We start from the raw sequence: 17,798 nt of genomic DNA on the forward strand, positions 1-17,798 counted from the left end.
CAGGAAATAGTTGTTACCCTCCATTGCAACTGGGGCTTGAAATAGGATTTGAGACACACACAGGATAGTGCTATAAGTTTGGCTGGAATTCTGGATCATGCCCCAATGTTTGTATAAAAGAGTATTTTGGTTTACCAAGTAGTGCTTTTGCTTCTAGGGCATTATGTAAAGATAATCCTGCAACGAGCAAAACCCATCATGCAACAGTATTCAAACCCAATCCACTTTTATTGCTACTGTGTTCGATTTTATTAATATATTCTTGTCCTAAATTTTGTTACTGAAACTTTATGATACAGGGTGTTGTAATTTATTTTTCTTATAAAGCCATGGACAGGTTAAAGCTTGTATATTCTAGAAGTAAACATGATTTCTGCTTTAAACATGAGACATTTTACTCCTGGGACACATTTGCAGAGTTATGCTTATGGTTTATGTCAGAAAAACGGACACGAGGGACATGCTTTGATATTTTATGACTTAAAACATAAGGCAGTTTAAAATATTTTGTAGCTAGCTGACCAGAGAAGTATTTTAGTAAAATTTTGTTGGATGGCTGCAGTCAGACAGTTAAAATAATTATCAACAAATCTTTTTAAATGTTAAAGGTTCGCTCTCTCTTTCTCCTTTAATGTTAAGAGTATCAATAATAATATATCAGCTTAAATTGCAGATCTGGGTAACCTGCTGGGTCCCAAATTTACCATGCTGTTATGCGTCCTTTCAAATTAAGCGATTAATTCCTGTAGTGCATAATGACAATGAAGTTGACAATCCCCAGTATAACAGAGCGCTTCCTTTTTTGAAGTTGAAAAATGAAAAAAATTGAGTCATATTACTAATTCTTTGTTGTTGACCAAGATGAATGTGTGGAAAACATGGCCACATTTCTTAGCTCTATCTGAATCCCCGCTAACAGCTTTCTTATGCCAACCTCTCTTTTATGAAGAATTCAATATCCAGGCAAATGCTCATTGGGCTGCTAAGAGTGTTTATCATGTTTGTGCTCTGTTTGACAAAGGCTGGGCACAGGAACTGGACGTACCCAGGCAGAAATCGAGTTATGGTTGAACCACTTGGCTTCCATTGTATCAAATCCATTCGTTCTGTAAAGCTTACCTTTGAAAGGTGAGGGACTTGAGATCTCTTACCTTTTATGATCAACTGTGTGTGACGTCTTCTAGTAATCTGAATGGGGTGGTTTCCATATTGTATAAAATACTTAGCTCCATGTCTGTGTCTACTGAAGAAGCAGTGGGGAATGGGGGGATGGAAATCCTTCCACATGTGGTGGGAGTGTCCACTTGTACAAGTGTTCTGGATGAGATTGTTCCAGGAAATCTCTGCCGTTGTGCAACAAAGTAGTCCAAAAGCCTTAAGTTAGCTTTATTGTCAATGTTTCCTAATACAGTCCAAAATGTTGTGTACAAGGACCTGCCCCCCCTTTTTTGCTTATGGCTGCTCATATAGAGATTGTGGAACATGGGAGACTTCACATAGACTTTACGTTCCAGGCCTGATGGAATAGAGTTTGAACTTCGCTTATGGTGGAGAAAGTGATTGAGGCTATTAGACTGGCTAGAGGAGTTAAATGTTTCCCTGATTCCCTTTTGTTGTATATGTAACTTGATAGCAGGATGGGGTTCTTCTTTGAGAGCCTCAATGACCACTGTGGTCTGACATAATTCCAAAGCATTTTTGGCCTTTAGCTTTATACTCCTGTGGATTTCCTCAGGCCTTTTTTTCAGGGGCAACTCACCGGAACTCAGTTCTGGCGCCTCTCAGGTGGGTGCCCATTGCCATTATATGAGAAAGAAGGAGGCTTTCATTGTCAGTTCTGGCACCTCTTTTTCCAGAAAACTAGCACTAGATTTCCTTCACTTATCTCACTCTCCTATTATCCACCTCTGTGTTTTACTGTCTATCCCATATCATTCATGTACCATTGTTTTGTAACACTGGTTTGTGTCCTATGGTTTGTTCTGTTTCCCATCACAAAAATTTTCAGGAAAAAATGATTTTATAAAAAATGAAAGTATGCACAAAGAGAAACCAAGCAGCCTTGATATTAACAACGAGGGCAATTCATTTTAACTGGTGTGCTAGGTAAAAAATTGCTGCCTCAGCTCAACATCTGGCACAGTCTAAAGAAGACTGTCCTCTGGGAATTGTCAGGTTCCTGTGTACCCATATGTCCTAATGAGGGAGAAAAACACTACAACCCAAAAATATGTTGTATCAAAAGCACCTTATGAAACCAGCCCCTCTACAGTGTGTAATGCAGAATCAGAATGCTCCCTCACCCTGTTCACAGTATACAAAATTAGGAGGTATCCTAGAGGTGGGGCATGAACAAGGCTGGATTGTGTGATGCACTGACCAGAAACTGCAATCACATTCCTGTTTATTGGTAGGTGCCATTGATTTTTTTACTTACAGAGCTCCAGAACCCGCAGTAGTATAATATTTCTGGACTGTCTTCACGGGAAACTCTAAGCCAAGCAGGATGCATTGGCTGTAGTAGTTTAAAATACTCCTGATGACAATGAGTCTTGTGGGTAATAAATAAATAAACTGCATCCATCAGAAGTCATGACTCATGGGAGTTTGATGACTGCCACCCCAATTATGAAACAGAGGAAACTGGAATAAAATGCATGAAACCCTACGGGCCCCTTCTGGAACCCTCACTTTGGTACATAAAAGTTTTTTTGCAAAGAATGTAGGTTTGAGCTGCAGCCAAACAACCTTGGGTGCTTGTTTTATCTTTTGTATGCTTTTCGTACTGGTATCCGAACAACAATGAAAACAGAAATAACCGACCATCAAAGTAGGAAAGGCATGTTAGCAGACTCAGTGTGCAAAAAAGAGCAGCAGGAAGTATGGATTATAACCCACTTCTGAAAGGATGACAGATAGGAAACCCCTCAGATAGGAATCCTACAGGAGGGCATTCCAACAGGAATGGCCCACATAAATTAGCCCCTACATGTTGTTGTTGTTGTTTAGTAGTTTAGTCGTGTCCGACTCTTTGTGACCCCTTGGATCAGAGCACACCAGGCACTCCTGTCTTCCACTGCCTCCCGCAGTTTGGTCAAACACATTCTGGTAGCTTCGAGAACACTGCCCAACCATCTCGTCCTCTGTAGTCCCCTTCTCCTTGTGCCCTCCATCTTTCCCAACATCAAGGTCTTTTCCAGGGAGTCTTCTCTTCTCATGAGGTGGCCAAAGTATTGGAGCCTCAGCTTCACGATCTGAGGTGTTTTTAGCTCATCTGTTGTAGGGTCTCAGAAATGTGGAGGTCATATGGGAGGAGACATTACCCTTCCCAACCTTAGTTCCCCACTTGTTGTTGGACTGCAATTCCCCTAATTTCCAGCCAGAATGGCCAGTGTTCAGGGATGGTTGGACCTAGTCTTAATCAGGATATGCACCACTACTTCATGATGCAACCCTATACCTGCTTACCTGGGAGTAGGCCCCATTGAACTCTGCAGGACTTACCTATAAGTAGCTACATACAGAATTGCACTCTGTGAGATCAAAACCAGTACATTGGGTTAAGCTCGGGAGCAGAACTGGTAGCAGCAAGTGTCACAAAGAGTAGGTAGAATGTGAATATTTCAATTTGTATCTGTTAACAGCTGGGCTTCAGCATTCTGCACTAGCAGACATTTCTGGACTGCCTTCAAGGGCAGCTCCAAATCAAGCATTTTAGAATAATATGTCCCATTTCCTAACAGCTGTCTCAAGTGCTCTGATGGGTTCCAAGAGTGAAAACCAGGCAAACATCCAATGACTGAAACCCGTCAAGTTTCTTTGTAGACTATTCTCCTTTCGTCTCCCCCTCTTCTTCTTCTTCTTCCTCCTCCTCCTCTTGCAAGAATAAACTTGAATTTGTTCATGCTAGTGTGCATTTGGCTACCAAAGCAGAATGTTTTAGATTATACATAAACTGCTGGTTAAAGTGTCCCTATGCTCTACTTGACATTCCAAAAAGTATCATTGTTATTCTCTCCAGATTTCTCATTCAGTCAGAGCACTGGAGAGGTTTATATTTCCCCTTTTGTATGCTTGTAAACTTGCTTCATTCTTGCAAGATCAACCAAGCAGACTTTCACCTCACATTTTTGGAAGTCTAGTCAAGAATGACATTTTTGGAAGTCTAGTCGAGAATGACTTATTACCTTTCAGAACCACACCTGCAAAAAGTTGTGTATTCTGAGCATTGCTAAGATCAAGATAAATGCTACAATTATCCACCCCAACCAATCCTTTCTTCTCTCCTTCCTGCCCCTCCCAGCTGGTAGGGATGAGGTAGGAATATGATTCAATTCTCATTTAAAGGCAAATCTACCTAACTCGCACTTTCTGAAACATGTGAACCAAAGCACAGGCATCTATGAAATTTGTGTTTCCCCGAATTTTGCAGTGCAGTCTCCTCACCCCCCAGTAGCGTGTATAAAAATGCACATGTTAGCGTAAAATGTGCATACAATGCAGATATTGGCCAAAATATATAAAAAAATGCATTATTTTAGGGACTGTGGTTTTGAAAACAAAAAGTGTAATCAGGCAAAATTGCATAGAAAAACGTGTCCATTAGGAACTTTTCTTTTAATATAAAAAGTGTAAACTGATGTTGAATTGGGAAGAAACTTAAGATAGAAAATAAGAGAAACAGAGAGAAACAAAAAATGGCAGATTCACCAGTCCCTATCTGTTGGTGAAGATAGTTTGAGATGCCTAATTGTTTCTAAAGCCACTTGGAAAAGCAAGCAATATTATGGGAGGAATAATTACCAAAAGTCTTCAGATGAATATTTTGATTTTCCCCCTCTCTTACAGTCAGAAGCCTTCCCCCTCACCATCAACCTGCATCTGGCATTCTGATAATTTTCACATAAAATCCGGATGCTTGCCAAATGCGAGACTACTGTACTGTATGTTTATAACAGTAATTACTTTTATGGTAGCTATCTGGAGCAAAATGTATTTTCTAGCAACTTATGGGCCACATAAACTTTACTGCTGTCCTATTAGTATAGTGAACGGAAATGGAAAGCACGAGAATAGCTTCCTATATTATTTATATTATTTTATTTTTTGAAATGATTGGTATGAGTAGCTGCGCTGATTATTTTTATGGCATGATTTGAAAAACAACATCTAGATTTAGAGCTATCCTACATAATGCAAACCCCCAATCCCCCACTTTGATGGCAGCAATGCATAGCTTAAATGAGAATGAAAGGGGTCTGTTAGAAGTGACTTTTCAGTCTAGCTTGCACCCTAGGCAGTATTTTGCATTCTCGCTTTGGTTCTGCGAGAGTGTGTGTGTTTTTTCTGTGAACTACTTTTTAAAATCCTACTAAGATGTGAGAGCACTAAACAAAATGGCTTAAATAAGGGACATTGCTGGGTCATTAAAGGGCTCAGAATGCAGGGCCATGACAAAAAAGTTGCATAAAATTTCCTTATCCATGTGTTTGTGTGCCCCCCCCCCCGAAATTAAGAAATTAAGGTGATTGTTGGCTGCGATTTCACCAGCATTGCACTGCATTGCACTCATAGGAACCAACTCCTAAGGGCCAAGGTCCCTTTGCCTTCCCCATGAAATATTTGAGGGGGCTGTCCCCCCCAAGTTAAAATGCATTACCCTTCAAATGGTGTGTGTGCACTGTGTCATGTGATTGATTGCGCAGCACAGGGCTTAACCCTCCCAATATTTTATTCAAGTTGGCACCCCTGAGTGCACCCAGTTCCCCTATAAGAAAAGTAAAAAATAAAACTCTCTTAGGTTTATGAGAATGGTAGGAAGGAGCAGGAGACCTGGGGTCCACTGCGGAAAGATTGGAGGTTCCAGGGTGGCATACTTACCTCTCTAGCCATTCCTATCCTCAAAACAACCCTGTGAAGTAGATTAGTCTGAGAGTGAGTGACTGGCCCAAAGTCACCCAGCAAGCTTTGTGTCTGTGTAAGGAGTTGAACCTTGGTCTCTCACATCTTAGTCAAACACTCTAACTGCTACACCATACTGGATCTCTTACAAAGCAGCAGCCATACCACTGAACACCTGTTGAGCAGAGGCACTGAGCCTGTGTGGTGCAGAGAAGCCCCTGCAGAATTTGATCCGCTGCTGTCAGTGAGGGGGGGGGAAGCTGTATGTTTAATTAGGGTTTTTGACCCAAATTAAGCAATAGACCTGCCTTGAAGTTATTTGCAACTGGATAAAGACAGGGTGGTGCTGTGGGTTAAACCACAGAGCCTAGGGCTTGCTGATCAGAAGGTTGGTGGTTCGAATCCCCGCAACGGGGTGAGCTCCCATTGCTCTGTCCCTGCTCCTGCCAACCTAGCAGTTCGAAAGCACGTCAAAGTGCAAGTAGATAAATAGGTACCGCTCCGGCGGGAAGGTAAACGGCGTTTCCGTGCGCTGCTCTGGTTCGCCAGAAGCAGCTTAGTCATGCTGGCCACATGACCTGGAAGCTGTACGCCGGCTCCCTCGGCCAATAAAGAGAGATGAGCGCCGCAACCCCAGAGGCAGCCACGACTGGACCTAATGGTCAGGGGTCCCTTTACCTTTAAAGACAGGGTGGGTAGCCTCTCGGTCGTCCTGCTAGGGCCCTCCTGATTGGATCCTTGGGACAGAAGGGGAGGCGGAGACTCTGCACACTTCTAGTGGAAACAGCACAACAAACAAATATAGTAGAATTCAACAGCGGCAATTGTTCATGTTTCAAAGCTATCCTTTCAGTTAATAATATACATGCTAATAACTTGGGGGGGGGGGAGGGCTCAGCTGTACCAGGCCCTAATACAGTGTATGCCAATAATTCTGCCCCTGACCAGCAGGCTAAACTGCTGCATGGCACTGTCTGCCCTCGATGTCACCTGCGCATTAAGTTACAGTAAAGGAGCCAGGAAAAACCCCAAGCTATGAACTTGCTCCTTCAGAGGGAGTGTGACCCCATCTAGAGCAGGCTACACACCACTCAGCTCAACAGAAAAACCACCCACTAGCAGCATCTCACTTTTGTCTGGATTAAGCCTCAGGTGGATTTTTTGTTTTTGTTTTGCCTCTCAAGCTGTCCATGATCACAATCCAGCACATCTCCTGCCTCACCTGCAGAAAATGAAAAGGAGAAATAGAGCCGCCTGGCATCAGCATACTGATGACAATGCACTCCAAAACTCCGTATGACCCCCCCCTCAACATTTTCATATGTAGGTTAAGCAATGTGGGGGCAGATCTGACTCTTGCGGGTCTTCATGCTGGAGAACCCATGCAGCTAAGCAGTGCTCCTCAATAATCACTTTCTGGAGTTGACCACTGAAGCAGAGGGGGGACCACCACATTACAGTGTCCCCAGATACTCAGCTGAGACAGAAGACCACTAAGGTTGATGTTGTTGAAAGCTGCTGAGACATCAAAGAGAATCAACAGGGTCAGGGTCCCCCTTTCTCACTCCTCCTAAAAATGGATCTAGATTTTTTTTCTGAGTCCTTCTCTTATGCATTCTGTACTTTCCTCCACTTCTGCCTCTGTTCACTCCCTTATTATATATACATTTAAAATTGGCCACTCTATCTCAGATACATGAGGAAGGAAAGCATTTTCCATAATATTAAACCTTTGGATTATATGACAGATATCCTCTCCATCTTCCCCTTGCCCTGAAAATGGCTTCAACTGAACATGTAAGAAGCAATAAATTTTAGGTGCTGTTTATTTGTGTTTGTGTTGCTTGGGCTTTTGGCGGCCTGAGCTCTCCCCCATTCCCCTCTTATCAAATCCCAAGGACTCCAATCTCACTGTTTAATAATGAAATGTGGTCTGACTTCTGCACATAATTATTTGGCTTCAGGACTCCTGTGAAAAATATTAGGTTGTTACAAGACATAAAATGAAGAGATTATTAATACACCGTAGATGTATCAAGGAAATCCTTGATGGAAGGTTTGTTACATTCAGGATCTAAGGTAGCACGTTCCTCTTTCTAGATGTGATTCCTTCCAACAGCAGGAACCTGGAAGATCTTTACCTTCTCACAGAGCAGTCCTTTACTCTTGAAACTTTATAGTCAAGCTTGATCCAGACCAAGTGATATATGGCGGGAGCCGGGGGAGAGCATTCTAGGCCTCTTCAGGCATTCAGAAATAATGTGTAAATATCAAATTGGGGGTGAAAAAGAGGCAGGCAAACCAGGTATGCCCATTCCATTCCCAGCCTTCCTGTGTTGAGCAGGAAGATCTGAAGGGGGCTTCTACGTGTGTACAGCTGAACATGAATATTCAACCGAACGTTCAGACCTTGCAAATAAATTTGTGAAGGACAGAGATAGAGTGGGTGTATCTGCTGTGTGCATTTTAATATTGGGCCTGTGCTGTGCCATTTGCAGTGTTTATAATGATAGCTTTATTCTGAAGTGCCTTGAGCATCTAGCATAGGCAGAATATGCACATAACACAAAGTAAATCACAGAAAATGTGATTTATACTAAAATCCCGCCATTATTTCATCTGCAAAACTAGTCCTGGTGGATGAAAGTTACTTTCATTTTCTAAAATGTTCCTTGATGGCAAAGCAACTGGTATCTTTAGTTTACCAAATAAAAAATGTAGAGCCAGGAAGCAGAAATGTATTGTGGCACTTACCCATAATACACTTATTTCAATAAGTAATTTTCCAGATGCTGGTTTCGTGCGTGTGACTGACCTGAAGTGGATTAAGAGAGAAGAGGCTAGGTCAGCTGAGACACTAGTTGTTTTGGCATTTGTATCTTCACCTATGCATTAGTTTCTCTTGGTCTGCAGTGGTATTCCAGAAACAGCGTTCCACTACTTGGTAACAGAAGGCAAAGGAGCCCTGTCTGCTCTGCTGGGTTGTTGAGTTGCTCCTATGAGCTGAGGGTTGCTTAGGGGAATGGGAGATGTATTAGAGGGCCATCTTGAAGAGCAGCAGCAACGAATTCATCCTCTCATTGCTCAGATGCATACTGTTGATGCAAATGAAGAGAAAGCTTTGACAAGTAGTTTCCACACACCCTTGAATTTGTGCCTCTGCTGGGAACTCTCAGCAGGAAATCCTCCACATGTTTTCCTTTAACGTACAGCAACTTAAGAGAACCGTCTCATTCTGATTCAAATATCTGCATGTAGCAGTAACATAACCTAAGCAGGGCGATGATAAATGTCACTGCCGATAAAAGGAGCACAGTGATTCGACTGGAGTGAATATTCAGCCATATAACACTGAAAAGAAGAAATCTTAACAATCAACACTCGAGGGCCCTTTAAAAAGAGTAAGTGTGGCTACATTTTTGGTATGCTGAAAAAGGAAACTCTTGAAGATGTTGAAACGATTCCTCTACATCCCCAAGGAGCAAAGCAAGGCTGTTACTGGATGCTTTACATTACTCTGCTAATTCTGGCTTATTTTAACGGGAACAAAAAAATCTGGCTTACTTTAACAACAAAATTGTAAGTAAGTTTTTTAAATACACAGTTTTTACTTTGGCACAAAATTACGTGGCTAGGGTTTTTGCATGCAGAAAAAGTGTTTTATGCACTCTGTGAAAATTTTGTGCCCTTTCTGCAATACGACTATAATTAAAGTTTTGGTTTGTTACCCGTAACTATATTGGATTTCTTAATTACCATTTCCTGCTTACAAATATGTATACAAACAGTCACATTTTAATAATTAAGGTGGTTGCATATTGCTTTGCGGTGCTAAAGACTACAGGTTCAAATGTCATGAAAAAATTAAAAACCAATTTGTGGCATTTTGCTTAATGTGTGAAATAAGTCAAAACAATTATCCCACAAATGGTTTGAAACAGTAGAAAGCACAGTCTTTGAACGTAATGCATTGAACAAGGTACTTGTGTTACCATGTTTTGTTTTGTTTGCCTGTAGTTTCTTTCTCAGAACTGGAAAGAGTAAAGAAAAAGAAAAAAGATGATTCAAGAAAACCATTTTCATACTTTTATATACAGTTTCAAAGAAGGGGCTCACAAAAATGAGGTTTTAAAACAGTATTTGTTGCATACACACCCAGCTCCAGCATTGATGATTTTAAAGTTTTGGCTGAAATGAGCCATGGAACCAGCTGAGTGCTGATTCACACCTGTATTTTTGAGACAGTAAAGTCTCCTGAAAGTGATGGTGGAATCCAGTTTTCCTATGGGTGGGTACAATCCTAAAAAACTGAAAAGTTACTGCCTCTGATGAACACACTGAAATAAATCATACATTGCTTGTTTTAATCTAATAAAGTATTCACTTCAGCGCTTGGTGTGCCACTAAAATAATGAAAGGTGGTTTCAATAAGACTATCTACTTAAAAGGGTATGCGAGAAAGGTAGGTGTGATTTGGGTGGGCAGCTGGACGGATGACAACTGAAAATTAAGAAAATATGCACTCTTACATAAAGCATGTGGTTTTTAGAGCTTATAATTATGGTTACCTTGATTTAAAAAAAAAATTTAATGACTTGGCAATGAAAGGAAGTTGCCGAGTATGATTTCATATGAATGCCTTCAGGAATAGATTCGTGCCAAGGCCAGGGCATAGACCTGAAAAGGACACTAACCTAGTAGCAAACCATTGCCCCCTAACCCCAAGCAGAGCACTTCCTACTGCTCTAATTTTAAAGAAGGCAGCCTATCCCCAAAGCAATAAAACAATCCCTCCCTTAGTATTTCCAGGGCAGTTGTCCCTTCTGTCAGGGTCCAAACAGACATGATATTACATTCATTCATGCATGGAAGGTATCTGTTTCCTCTTTAACAATAGCAACTGAAGGTGGGCAGCTGGACTGAAACCATGGAGTACGTGGAGTTTAACCCATTACTCCCTGTACTGTCAGACATTGGACACCCCCACTCTGAAAGTGCCCTTTGCATTGGAAGGGGAAGGGTCCATTGGCCCCAGCCAATGTCGCTAACCAAAGGCAACATTCCTACTGTACTGATAAGAGCCAGAATTTGCTTTGCAGTGCAGGGAAAATTCCTTAACACCTCAGCATGTAATTGGCTCAGTGTATGGCATGTTTAGGCTAGTTGTAGCCAACATGGCATTTTTCAGATGTTGCTGAACTCAAACTCGCATCATCCCGGTCCCTTTCACATTCTGCATCGGTCTGGTAGGAATCGTTGTCCAGCAATTTCTTGGGTGGTGGTGTTCCCTTGGTTTAAGCCTTTTCCGAGCAAAATAGCCAAAATAATCAAAAGGCCCTTTAGCTTCTTTCTCATGTGGTTTCTGCAACCTGCGATTGTGGTTTGAGGACCCGAACCCCGCGCAGTGGAATGAAACACAAGGACACATGATATAAGGTTAATGGGCAAGAAAAGGCCACAACTTTATTGATTACAGCAAGTGAAAAGGTATTGGCTTAGGCATTGGATTACGTCAGCTGACTCCACCCACTCGGAGAGGGGTGAGTCTAAAAAACAAAGGGGGTTTATTCACCAGTAGGTGGAGCCTGTTGATGCTAATCCAACTATAAGCTCTCCCCTGATGTCACCGAGGGTCGTGCCATGGCCTCCCACCAAGTAGGCATCGGACAGAATACACGACCGCCGGATTCCTTTAACGGAATACCCAAAAATTGAAGGCGCAGGCGATGGCCACACCTAGCCCTTCGACACCACAACACATTATTCCAATGCCTAACCTACCCACCAATACCACGAAAGTTGTGACGATTGCTACGAGGTAGGCGAAAAAACCAAAAAGCCTAATGCCAAATGGAAAAATTCCTACCAGGCCCCCCGGACAACCAGGGTGACCAACCTAAGGTCCATAGCAAGGCCAAAAGAAAACTGGAAACCCTGCTCTAAGGGAGTGGAGGGTGGGTGACTCGCGATGGGACGACGAAAAGTGAGGGCTGGAAGCTGGCACCGCAGCAATTTAGGCTGCTGTACACGCCCCCTTGAAGGCACCTGGTTGGGTGCCTGGCCGAGGGCGGGGGCGCCAGCCAGGTGAGTGGGAGGCAGGGGGCAAACGCCCCCTGCTTCAGGCGGAGTCCGGCTCCCGGCCACAACCACTCCCCTCTCTTGCAGGGAGGAGAGTCTCTGTTGTTAACAAAGGACAGAATGTCAAAGGGAACTGAGATGAAACACACATCCATACCAATGTCGGTTTTACATATGCATTATAGACCAATATAAGAAAAAACTGATTTGAGCCCTTTGTTCTTACCGAATAGGAGGAGTCTTTGAGTAAGAAAGCTTTGAAAAAGCTGAAAAATTGGAAAGATGAAACGGCACATAATAAGGATGTACATTGGGCCAGACAGCCTTCTATTCTGGTGGGGGCACTGATTTGCAGGCAGAAGCTATAGCTCCCATGATAAGGTTTAGCTGAGCCAAGGCACATAAGCCCTGTCTGTAGAAAACAGCTGTGGTACACAAATATGAGGAAATGTAGCCTTTATTACTAATCCACACTGTTCAGTCAAGCCTGAAGATATTCTTCCTGCTTCTATAAAATCTCTGATGCGTTTTGGGTCTTATGGCCCTTTTCCAAGGGCGAATAACATAACTTTGGAAAGCTCTGTTCAGTGTTTGCTTGAACTCACAGGATGAACTGGAGGATTGAGAGATATTAATGAGGAATTTCTCACCAATTGTGCCCTGCTGAAGCTAAAAGATGTGTAATCCATACTTCTGCATGGAATGCCTTTTACATTAACTTCAGTGTCCAGGACATCTCTGACCACTTGCATAGGTGGAGACATCCCAACATTGAAGTGAACTGGGGAGCATGTACATGCAGGAGCTGCACATAAGTTTCTGTTCTTTGGCTGCTATTTTTATTTTATGCATTCTTGCTAGAACAGCTTTCCCCACCCTGCTGTTCTCCAGTTGTTTTGGACTGCAATGAACCACCATCCCCAGCCCACATACCCACTGATTGGAGCTGGAATTCAGAACAGCCTGCAAAAGTTAGGCAGGATTCAGGAGGGATAATAATAATTTTTTTTTTTTATTTATATCCTGCCCTCCCCAGCTGAAGCTGGGCTCAGAGCGGCTAACAACTGTAAAATGATAAAACATTCTAAAATCATTTCATTATAAAATTAATTCCAATCGAATTAATTGGAACCATTGGGCTAGAAGTTCTGTGAGGATTGCCAAAGGAGGGAGTCAGGCTGTGCCCTGGCCAAAGGTCTGGTGGAACAGCTCTGTCTTGCAGGCCCTGCAGAAAGATATCAAGCCCCGCAGGGCCCTAGTCTCTTGTGACAGAGCGTTCCACCAGATCGGAGCTACAGCCGAAAAAACCCTGGCTCTGGTTGAGGCCAGCCTAACCTCTCTGTGGCCTGGGACCTCCAATATGTTTTTGTTTGAAGACTGTAAGTTCCTCTGTGGGACATACCAGGAGAGGCGGTCCCGTAGGTACGAGGGTCCTAGGCCGTATAGGGCTTTGAAGGTTAAAACCAGCACCTTAAACCTGATCCTGTACTCCACTGGGAGCCACTGCAGCTGGTATAGCACCGGGTGAATGTGGTCTCGCAGCGAGGACCCTGTAAGGAGTCTCGCCGCGGCATTCTGCACCCGCTGGAGTTTCTGGGTCAGTCTCATTGGTGCAAGGGAAACAGTGCTTCAAATGGAAAGTGGCCGCAGAGCAGGCCATGGATTGCGTGCTCCGTGGAGGCCTGCCCCTTTGCTCACTCGTGATTCGCTAATTCAGCAAGCGGGCGGGATCTATTTCCCAGGCTGTAAACTCAGCACGCAGGCTTTGTTTGCTGCCTAGGAAAGCATACGCAGGGCAGATTCTTCAACGCAGGGAGGAAAAAGAGGTGGTGGTAGAGCATACTGCCACGTACTGGCTGAAACAAAGCCCTGGTCCCAGTCAGTGTGGCCAGTGAGTGGTCAAGGATATTATAGCAGTAGTTCTCAACGACTGGAAGGCGCCACAACTTTCAGCTACTCCTGGGCAAGTGTGTTAGCTGGGGCTGTGTGGTGAAGTCTCAGAGTCCTCTCTGGGTGCAGGCAGGAATGAGGTGTGCAGGCGCTGTGATGTTTCTGAACTGTGGCCAGGTTGGGTGCAAAGGAGGCTTTGCCTGGTCAGCAGAGCAACATTTTCCACTTCCTGCTTTTGAAGCTACATTGTCTTAACTCTTCCAGCCCAAATTTTCAGGCTTTTAATGTTTAATAGGTTATTGTATTTTAGTGTTTCGTTGGAAGCTGCCCAGAGTGGCTGGGGAAACCCAGCCAGATGGGTGGGGTATAAATAATAAATTATTATTATTATTATTATTATTATTATTATTATTATTATTATTATTGTTTATTTATTTATTTCTGAAGCCCCGGAGAGAGAGATATAAGTTAGGATATTTATTGTACTTGTGTACAGTAAAGGGTAAAGGGTCCCCTGACCATTAGGTCCAGTCGTGGCCGACTCTGGGGTTGCGGTGCTCATCTCGCTTTATTGGCCGAGGGAGCCGGCGTACAGCTTCTGGGTCATGTGGCCAGCATGACTAAGCCGCTTCTGGCGAACCAGAGCAGCGCACGGAAACGCCATTTACCTTCCTGTTGGAGTGGTACCTATTTATCTACCTGCACTTTGACGTGCTTTCGAACTGCTAGGTTGGCAGGAGCAGGGACCGAGCAATGGGAGCTCACCCCATCACGGGGATTCGAACCGCCAACCTTCCGATTGGCAAGTCCTAGGCTCTGTGGTTTAACCCATAGCGCCACCCACACCACCCGCGCTCTTGTGTACAGTAAACAAAGCTAAAAGCTTAGACACTGCCAATCTGCTCTCATATTTAATTGCAGTTGGCTTCCATGCATTGCTACTATTTATTTTACTTATTGCATTATGTCCCATATTTTTCTCCAGCAAGCTTCAGATGGCATACATAGTTCTCCCCCTACTCATTATCCCCACAACTACTCTGTGAGGCAGGTTGGGCTGAGAGGCAGTGACTGGTCCAGCCAGGGAGCTTCATGACTGAGTGCAGATTTGAACCATGGTCTCCCAGCTACTAGTCTGACACTAATCACTACACCACTCTGGCTCTCAATGAACACATTTTCCAGGTCTAGATTTGGGTACAACTGCCCACAGCTATGGCCTGCCCTACAGGCAGATTAACAATCAACAACAGAATATTAGAACTCAGTTCTCTTTGGACTGGCATATCAATTCCCTCCCAGCTCCCAGAAGAAGAAAACCCCCAGAAAAACTTGGCGAAAATTCCCAAGCCAATCTGTGTATTTGGGGAAATGTCGCCGCCTCCCTCCAGCCCATCAAGAATACTCTCTTTCCTTACCTTGAAGGTATGTGTGTGTGTGAGGGAGAGAAAGAAGAGCAGGGAGAAGGAGAGAAAGAAGAGCCTCTCCTATGGTCCCTGATGACTCAGTATGCTGTTTGTTAACTAGCATAACAGGCAATGGATAGGAGGTTTGGTAGAATGGCTTGCGGGGGTGGGAGGAAGGCTGAGGGGAGAAGGATGCTGAAGCAGATGTTGAGACTCTTTGGTCCTCCAGATGTTGCTCAAATTCAGCTGCCATCAGCCCTAGCAAACAAAGCCAATGGCCAGGGATGATCAAAATCCGGTTCAGCAAAATCTGAAGGGTCAAAGGTTCCCCACATGTGCCCTAAAGTTTCCTTCCAAACCTGAGTTCAGAGAAGTTCATCAGCATCTCTAAGAATGACGTGGGTTGTTGTTGTTGCTTTTAAATTGAACTGGAGAAGTTTCAGTTTGTATTGGTAAAATTGGAGTGAGTAATTTAGCATGCTTATTTTCACCAAAGCTAAAACTTCTAAACTGCCAACCTTGCCTAATGCTGATTTGCGATTGGCATCCATTCATTGTTACCAGTTGAACTTATGAAACATAATTTTCCACAGAAAAACAAAGCCCTGGAAAAAAATTCCACCCACATTTCTGATCTCTAGCCCATTAAACTGTTGCTTTCCCTTCTGTTTAAGCCCTGCAGCAACAGTTTACCCTCCTGTGCACAATTTCTCCATGCATTCACCACAAGACAATTTTCATGATTTGTTATTATATGTGTCACAAGTGGAATATGTTAAAGAATAATATTTCAGTAATGCAGAATATGTGCCAAAGCATTGCCATTATACTGCACTTGATTTGCAGAAATGAATATTTAAGTTGAAAGGTGGGCATTATTGCTTGCAGTTAAGTTTTGTGGCAGCACTAGCGCAATCTGGGAATTGGAAGCAGTAATGAAATCTTTTTGGAAGCAACAGGTTAACAGCTGAGAAATGCTGAAAGAATGCTAAGAGGGTCCTTGGACATAAACATATATCTACAGTATATGTATATATGAATATTCATGACAGTGGCTGGGCAATTTATCTCTAATAAGAACCCATTGCATTAAATAAATTGCAAGTCTGTTGAGTCGCATTGGGTGTTTTTGGATTGAGATGGAGTCAGTTGGCTTCACGATCAGAGCACAGACGCGGAATCCTATTATTTTCTTAATTAAGAATTACTGTCAGGAACACTTGACAGTGGCTTATAATGCCAATAATCCAATGCAAAATAGTTGTTGTTTTAGCTCATAAGCAGTTTGTTGCGGCATTAACCCCAACTTCACCTTTGTCAGCTGGGGTAGCTGTTGGACAATCAGAAATGTTTGTTTCTCGGGAGGTCATTTTAAAGTTGCAGTTTGTTTGCATGTGTGAATGTATATCTCTTTTTTCACTTTAAAAAATTACTGTTGGAGAGAAATGCAAGATCCTTTAATTGATAGCGGCCAGAATTTAAAAGAGTTGTGTTGACTGGAAAAAAAAATCATTCACTTCTTTTGTTGATCTTGCACACTGATGCACACGACCTACTAATGTGATTCTTGGCGTCCCATACAAAGCCACTCATCCGTGCTGGATGTGAAAGCAGCTTCCTGGTCTGTACATGTGCTGTGTCGCATTCCTCTGGTTTTCTAACAAAGCTTTTAATTGGTATGCTGTGACTAATGAGCATGAAGTCCCAGAGGAAATGGAGCAGAATTTTCTATTATCCACCAGGATGAACTTAGCACATAGATTATCAGGGCTTCAACTCTGGGATAAATCAGGGTCAAAGTCTCCAAATACAGTGCAATAATAATTGAACGTTTCTTTCATAAAATTACACTAATCAATTTTAGCTGAACTGTGTCATGCATGGACTACCCTGAGCAGTGCCATGTATTGACCTTTTCAGCAAGAAAGAAATGTTTTACTACAGTTCATAGCAGTGACTTTGTGCTGAAAATATTGGCTTCTTCTTCTTCTTCCTATTTCTGGCCTGCCCACTGAAGTCACTCCTCAGTATTACCAAAGCAAAATTGATTATCCTTTTCAGAGAAAAAGGGTTGCAGGCTTCAACCACTTGGAGTTTGGTGGGAAGCAAAGCTGCAAATCACAGAATCCAGGGAAAACCCTCAGGTGAACTTGTGTCACTAATGACAGGCCTTTCACCACAGGGTGCGCTGTTCATTGCTTCCTTTCTGGATTGTGACCAAAGTCTACTTTTCCTCTAGTCCAGAGTTTCCCAAACTTGAGGCTCTACTCCAAGTAATGTCACATAATGAAATGGGCATATTTGCACTTAATGAGTGAATCAACTTAAATACTGTGTTATATATAACTATATAATTGTGTTTAGTAAGTGTATACACACTATACATTAGTATAGGTGCTGCACACCATGCTTATGTGGTTTGATGAGACAAAAATTGGGGTGTGGTGTGTATATCCAGCTTTTGGTGTTAGTGGTACAGTTCTCAGCACAGTTCCTGCACATTTCCCACTCCCTTTCCAATAT

At 43.0% G+C, this 17,798-nt stretch overlaps 1 protein-coding gene across 13 annotated transcripts in view; it reads left to right on the top strand.

Annotated features, from left to right (window-relative positions):
- KIAA1217 overlaps positions 1-17,798 on the top strand; it is a 371,747-nt gene that overhangs the window by 129,498 nt on the left and 224,451 nt on the right. Inside the window, exon 1 of one of the 13 annotated variants that reach the window (XM_083579173.1) lies at positions 9,139-9,302. The exons of 10 other annotated variants lie outside the window; for them this stretch is intronic. The gene's annotated coding sequence lies outside the window, so the exon portion shown is untranslated. Of the gene's footprint in view, positions 1-9,138; positions 9,303-9,391; positions 9,481-17,798 lie in introns of those variants that run through there. 2 more of the 13 variants (XM_083579168.1, XM_083579175.1) reach the window with 2 other exon arrangements.

Source organism: Podarcis filfolensis (genome assembly GCF_964270895.1).
Source record: "Podarcis filfolensis genome assembly, chromosome: 12".
NCBI lineage: Eukaryota > Metazoa > Chordata > Lepidosauria > Squamata > Lacertidae > Podarcis > Podarcis filfolensis.